A 7,509-nucleotide genomic window follows, 5' to 3' on the forward strand; every position below is an offset into this window, starting at 1 on the left:
TTACTGGGTTTATGTACCCACCCTGAGTCGTCTATCACTGTAACTACAGGTGCTGTTTGTAGAGCCATTTTTTAAAGCTACGAGGAGCAGAACTATGCCTAACCTGGATTGTTTTTGTCATCCATTCTACTAGTGCAGTGCCCGTAAGAAGAGTGTATTCCTATAAAAAAGTGGGAGGTTAAGAGGCTTTTTCATGGATGGCCAAATGAGGCTGTGTTTGAAGGGGGGGCGTCAGGGATATTTAGGTTTGTTGTGAAATCCGATATTCCAGGGTATAATTGGCCGTTTTTGACTATTTTTGATTTTGCCATTATATTTCACCTTAAAAACTATTTACTTGGTGTCATTATTTTCAGCACAACCTCACATGTGTGACTGTACAGTTATTTTTTTATTTTGACATACTGTAGTAACACAATGGACCTAAAATCACAAAAAAAACATAAAATCCGAGTAGAAAAAGTTAGATTTTTTTACTTTGAAAACCACAAATATGTTTAACAAACCATTTTTACTTGTAACTTGTACCGATATACAATATTTCCAATTCCCAGAGAAGATTAAAGGACTGAATCTTTTTTTTTTCAACAATATTTTTATTGACTTTTAAACATATTAAACACATACAAACACACAATAACATTGACAAAGACAGTGAAATATGCGTAGTTACTACATTTTTCATTAAAGACATCACGTTTCATATATTAAAAAAAACAAAAAAAACTAAAATGACAATAAATAATGAAGTAAATAATAATATAACGACATCACAAAACACTCAGCTCATTACAACAACATCAAGGTGTGCACTCTGACGCCCAAGAAACTCTAATAACGGTCTCCACACCTTTTCAAATTTTTCTGCCTTTCCTCTAGTTATACAAGTCAACCTCTCCAGTACAACACAGGATGCCATCTCTTTTACCCACACATGTATCGAAGGTATATCTGTTTTTTTCCACGATAAAGCAATCATTCTCCTGGCCTGCAGGAGACCAAAGTCAATCAGAATTGACTGTTTTGAGCTAACAGTAAAGTTGCCTGGATATATGCCTAGTATACACAGTGTTGCTTGGTGGGGGACCTTCACACCCACAACCTCAGATATCTTCTCAAAGACAGTTTTCCAGTATTTATTTAACTTTGGACACTCCCATACACAATGGTACAGTGTGCCCTTTCCCTCCGAACACTTAATACAGGTGTCCGGAATGTCAGGGCACCAACGATTCAGTTTAACTGGGGTAATGTAAGTTCTCATTAACCACTTGTGCTGTAATAACTTCATTCTTGTATTGATTGATTGTTTTTGAGCTTTTAAGCATGCCCTTTCCCAATCGGCTGTATCTATATCTTCTTGAACATCTCGTCTCCATGCCTCTAGTCTGTCCATAGTGGACTACTTATCAAATGCTAATAAAGTCATATAGAATAGAGAAATCTGTCTCCTCCCATTTAAGTTTGAAAGAATAAGATTTTCAAGATGTGAAAGTGGAGGTGGTTCAGATAACATTTGCTTATAGTTTGACTGTATAAAATGTTTTAATTGTAAATGTTTAAAAAAATGTTTTCTTGGGATGTTATAGATCTGACACAACTGATCAAATGTGAGAAAGTTACCATTTATGTAAAGGTCCTCTATTTTACCTACACCTCTATCAGACCAGATTTTAAAACCACCATCCGCTCTTCCTGCCCTGAAATATGCATTACCCCATATGGGGGAGAAGCGGGATATGAGAGGAGTGTCTTTAATATACTGATGTGTTTTATACCAGTTGTCAATAGTGTTTTTAAGGAAAGGGTTCGCTGTTGTTTTCTCAACTGTTTTGGGTCTGCAGAATACAAATAAAGCTTGAGTGGAAGATTTGGTATTGACGCTTGTTCAATATTCACCCAGGATGGAGAAGTCTCTGTTGAAAAGTAAAACATTGCAGAGCGTAACTGGGCAGACCAATAATACAGTTTCAGATTAGGGAGTCTTAGCCCTCCCCTTTCATAAGGCAGGTATAGCAGCCCAAGCCTTAGTCTGGGTTTTTTATCATTCCAGATAAATTTACTAAAAATACTACGGAGTTTGTCAAAGAGCTCTTTTGGAAGTGGAAGAGGGAGTGATTGAAAAAAATATAAAAATTTTGGTAAAATGGTCATTTTAATCATGTTTATCCGGCCAATCATTGATATGGGCAGTGTCCTCCATCGATCCAATGTCTCCTTCACCTCATCTATTAATGGGTCATAGTTTGTAGGGACAATCTTATGGATTTCAGGGGTAATTTTTATACCAAGGTAAGTGAATCCTTTCTTTGCATTTGTAAAGGGGGTATTTATAACTGGTTTTAGTCTTTCTTCCTTGTTCAAAAATAATATTGAAGATTTTGAGTTGTTAATAGTGTAACCAGAAAATCGTCCAAACCTTTCAATCTGTTGCATTAAGTTTGGAATACTGACAGATAGATTTGTTAAAAAAATGATTACGTCATCAGCGTATAAAGAAATTCGATGTTCCTGCTCCCCAATTTTGATGCCCGACAGGCCTGTCTGTGTTCTTATTGCCATAGCCAAGGGCTCTATGGCCAGTATGAACAGCATCGGTGACAGAGGACATCCCTGGCGAGTAGACCTCTCCAAGATTATTGGTTTAGAAACTGTACCATTTGTTAAGACACTTGCTGTTGGATTTGTATATAGAATACGAATCCATTTAAGAAAGTTATTTCCAAATCCGAATCTAGACAGGACATTAAATAAGTATGGCCATTCTATTCGATCAAAGGCCTGTCGGGCATCCAGTGCCAGCATCGCCGCATCCCTAGTATCAAATTTTTCATAAAGTATGTTGAGAACTCTACGAATATTGTGAAATCCTTGGCGTTGCTTTACAAAACCGTTTTGGTCATTATGAATTAGTAGTGGAATATGAGGGTCCAATCTCATTGCTAGGGCTTTGCAAAGGATTTTTGTATCCGCTCCGAGTAGACTTATTGGTCTATAGGAGGGGCACTCCGTAGATGATTTACCTGGTTTCAGGATCAGAGTTATAATTGCTAGCCTCAAAGAGGGTGGGAGAGTTTCATTTTGATATGACTCATTATACATATTTAACAGTGGGGTAAGTAATTTTTGCCGAAATGTCTTGTAAAATTCTATTGGTAGGCCGTCAGGACCTGGTACTTTACCACTGTTAATGTTATGGATAGTCTGTGATAGCTCTTCAACTGTTAGGCCACTATCTAACTCATCTTTCACATCCTCCGTCAGTTCCGGAAATTGTAACCGACAAAGGAATTCATCTCGTTCTACTGAAGCTTGAATGCATTCTGATCTATATAAATGTTCAAAAAATTCTCTAAAACAGTTATTTATTTCCTGTGGATCTACTGTTAGGTCCCCCGAGGAATTTATTACACTGTTAATTGATCTATCAGACTGCATTTTTTTGATTCTCCATGCCAGGAGTTTTCCAGCCTTTCCCCCCTGATCGTAATAAGATTGCTTCAGCCACAATAAGCTGTTTGCAGCTTTATCGGCAGATAATTTATTATACTGAGTTCTCAAGAGTAATAGTTCCCTTTGTTTTGTCGAGTCATCGTTTTTATTTAGATTTATCTCTAAAGACTTTATTTGTTTCTCCAAATTTTCCATTTCTATTCTTTGTTGTTTAGCTTTGGAGCTTGTGTAGCTAATGATTTCCCCCCTAATGTAGGCTTTAAACGCCTCCCACCTCGTGCTAGCACTGGTTTGATCTGTGTTAATTTCAAAATAACTATCTACTTTAGTTCCTACATGTTTAACAAAGTCGGGATTCTGAAGCCACCTAACCTGTAATCTCCAATTAGGGGGACTATGGATGAATTTTTCTATATGAATACTTAGTGAGATAGCAGCATGATCGCTAATTACAATGCTATCATACCAGCAACTTTTAATCTTAGATGAAAGCTCTCTTGAGATAAGAAAGTAGTCAATACGGGAGCGGGATTTACAAACACTGGAGTGACAGGAGTATTCTCTTTTGTCGGGATTCTGTTCCCTCCATACTTCAACCAAATTTAAATCCACTATGTACTGTTTTAATGATTTTCTAGCTTGTGTCTTAGAGGTATCACAACCTGTGGATCGGTCCTCTGCTGGATTTAGAACACAATTGAAGTCTCCCCCAATTATATAAGAGCCTCGTAAAGTGGACAAGGTCAGGAAAAGATCTTCAAAAAATTTGGGGTTATCTTCATTCGGGCCATACACACAAACTAGGTTTAATGTGAGGGATAGAATATGACCATGAATAATAACATATCTTCCGACTGGGTCTTTGATTGTTTTTATGGTCTGAAATGGTATCATTCTATGAATAAGAATAAGTACACCCCTAGCATAATTATTGTATGATGCATATATTACCTGACCAGGCCATCTACTCTGTACCAATTTAATATCTGAGGCTGTCAAATGGGATTCTTGAATAAAAATTATTTTGGATTTAAGCTGTTTAATCCTGCCTATGACCTGTTTCAGTTTTGTCAGTTTCCTCATCCCCCTAACATTCCAGCTTGTTATTTTTATATCAAGAGTATTCTGGGTTGTAGTTTGTTCCATATATAGTAGTCAGTTTTACACAATCTATGGTTTTACTAGGAAAAGTCGCCGAAGATAATACTGGTGTGCTGAGTGTGTGGTAGACATAAAAAAATAAATTAAAAAAAGACAAATATACATTTACATATATGAACATTTGAACACTTGAAATCCCCTCCCCTTACTCAATACAAGAAATTGTAGGACTTGTGCTGATCCACCATATGGAGGAGCAGCTAACTGTGAAAACCCAACTCCACAGGCAACAAGTGGTGTCCACCAACCGTGCACCTCATTATCTATTAGAACACGTGTATTCAACCCACATGGTATAAAAAATAACACCAGAGTAACAACGATGTAAATCAGTAAATGTCCATTTAGGTCTGGCGAAATGAAAGTTTCAGAAGCAACAAAAGTTGTACAAATAAAATAACTTAACAACTCTGGATGTCCAGGCAGCCTCTCAATACGATGTAATTTCAAAAATGACGGAAGCCTAAGAGGTAGTACTCTTTTAAAGAAGAGATGGATTAAGAGAAAAATAAATGTCAGTTAAATAGCAAATATCACCTGTTATAATAATGAAAACAAGGAAAATAACACAGCTACTGAAGCTACCCTGGCAGTAAAACACCCTCTAAAATACAATGTCTTTTCAAAATAATAGATGCTAGAAATAAAATAGGTTAAGAGAAAGAAAGGAGGATCACCAGGGACTCAGTATCGTTTCATTACTTTAAGATAGTCAGTTTAAACTGGTTCTTATGTGTAAGAAAGCAGATAATTCTCACTGTTATCCTGGTCAGACCTCTAAACCGTGTTCGCGATGGAAGTCCTCCGCCTCTTTTGGTGATGTAAAGAGGTGCATTCTCCCATTGTGTACGATCCTCATCTTGCATGGATTATACTGGAATCCGCGGAAGGTCCCTCGCTCGGCAAACACTTTCCTGGCCGCATCAAACGCGCGCCGCTGCCGTATGGTCTCAGCCGAGAGGTCCTGGGCGAAGAACAGGCGGCTCCCGTCGTATGTGATAATACGCTGTTTAGTGGATCGAAAACAAACTCACGATCTTGGAACTGCAAGAATCGGATGAGAACCGCTCTGTCCTGGTTTGGCTTCGGCGGTGCTAAGGTCCGATGAACTCTCTCCAGGATGAAGGATCTCCCGGTGTCTGAGCCCAGCCAGCGCGGCAGCATCTCCTGCATGAATTCCAACAGCGGCCGGCTGCCCTCAGCGCCCTCCCGGAGCCCGAACAGCCGTAAGTTCTTCCTCCGGCTCCGATTTTCCAAGTCTTCAGCTTTCGACTCCAGGGAGGCGATCTTTTTCATGGCTTTGGTTAGTTCTGTCTGGTTTTTCTCCGTGAGCTCCTCTGCTGCTGCTATACGGTTTTCAGCCTCTTCCATTCGTTTGGTATTGGAAGAAACATTTTGCTTCACCTCGGACAAGTTAGTTTCCAGAGTAGCGATGGAGCTGGCCATCTTACCCAGGCGGTCGTCTATGCTGTCCAGCTTGGATCCAAAACCTCCGAACTCAGCGTGGAGTGACTTTAGCTCAGAAAGCACCGCCGTTCGCCATGTTGTTAGCAGCTAACGTTACATTGACTTGCTCCGTTGCTGCAGTGTTGGTTCTGGGCGTTTGAGGACCGCGTTTTCGGGTGAAAATATCACAGTCTTTAGCTGCGGCTGCCTTTGACATATTCAGAATTCAGTTGTTGTTCTTTACTTTGGGTTTCAAAGTTGTTTAGTGCAAAGTTGTCTGGAGCTTCCACCTCAAGCTGCCATCTTGGCTCGTGGCTCCACAGCGCCCCAAAAGGACTGAATCTTAAATAAAAAAACAAAAAAACTCTATCTCTGTCTATGCCGTAGCACTTTCAAACCTCGAACTCCAACGGCTTATTCTTCAATCCTATTTGTTAAGTCTGACAATCATCATTGCGTGCGAAACTTCTCGAGAAAGATAATTAGTCTCGTCCACAGAGCGTCAAATTCTTTCAACAGAGTCAGAATTTGTTTGCTGACTCAGGAATCAACTATCAAGTTAAATTGGCTACAGGTATCACTCACATTGTGTTCGGTGACTAACAGCTATAAATGTGGAATGCAGAGGCTATTAAGTTTTAGTGACAGATTAACTGCATCTGAAAGCACTCAGATGAGAAACAGAAAACCATAGTGCCGAGAGGAGACTGAACAAGCAAAAATAATTCAGGTAGGGATGTACCAAAGCCTACAGCCCCCAACAGGAGGGGTTACACTTAGTGTATAAAGGCATATGCGCTTTTGCTTTCAAATGATCTCCACAGACAACCTTGGTGTTAGGTACCTGCTTTTTTTGCAATGAAACCTAATCAACATTCAACTCTGAAAACTGTGAGTTATTTGCTGCCAAGTACAGTGTGGTGAGAAGTCTGAACTCATCTGTTTTCCACTTTTCCGCAATCATCATCAGAAGAACAGACAAACTTGTGCAGCAGAATCAGCATTAGGGCTTGAGATCTGTTCACGCAGGAGTTTTGTTTGTTCTTACTTTCAATGATCACAAAAATCACACACCAGAACAAATGGAACATAAACACCCATCAGGTTGTGATTCACTGCAGTTCGAACATGCCATCTCGTCTTGTGACAAGACAAAGAATCTGAAGGTGACATGAGGATAAATTACCAGGGAGGAGCTCTCCTCTTTATCTTTCTGCCAAACGTTTCGCTTAGAGAGACACTCATTGAAACTGAATTACATTCCCACACTGTCAGGACACTGACTGGCAGAACAAGTCTGCATTTTGACCGAGATGACCAGAACGTCTTTCCACTGAAATCAGATTTGAAAATCACACATTTTTACGATCATGACAGAGTATTTCCTTTTTATGCTTCACTCATGACTTGCTGTATATCCATGTGATAATCGTCGGGTGGACTGGAATG

Source organism: Sparus aurata, chromosome 7 (genome assembly GCF_900880675.1).
Source record: "Sparus aurata chromosome 7, fSpaAur1.1, whole genome shotgun sequence".
NCBI classification, from domain to species: domain Eukaryota; kingdom Metazoa; phylum Chordata; class Actinopteri; order Spariformes; family Sparidae; genus Sparus; species Sparus aurata.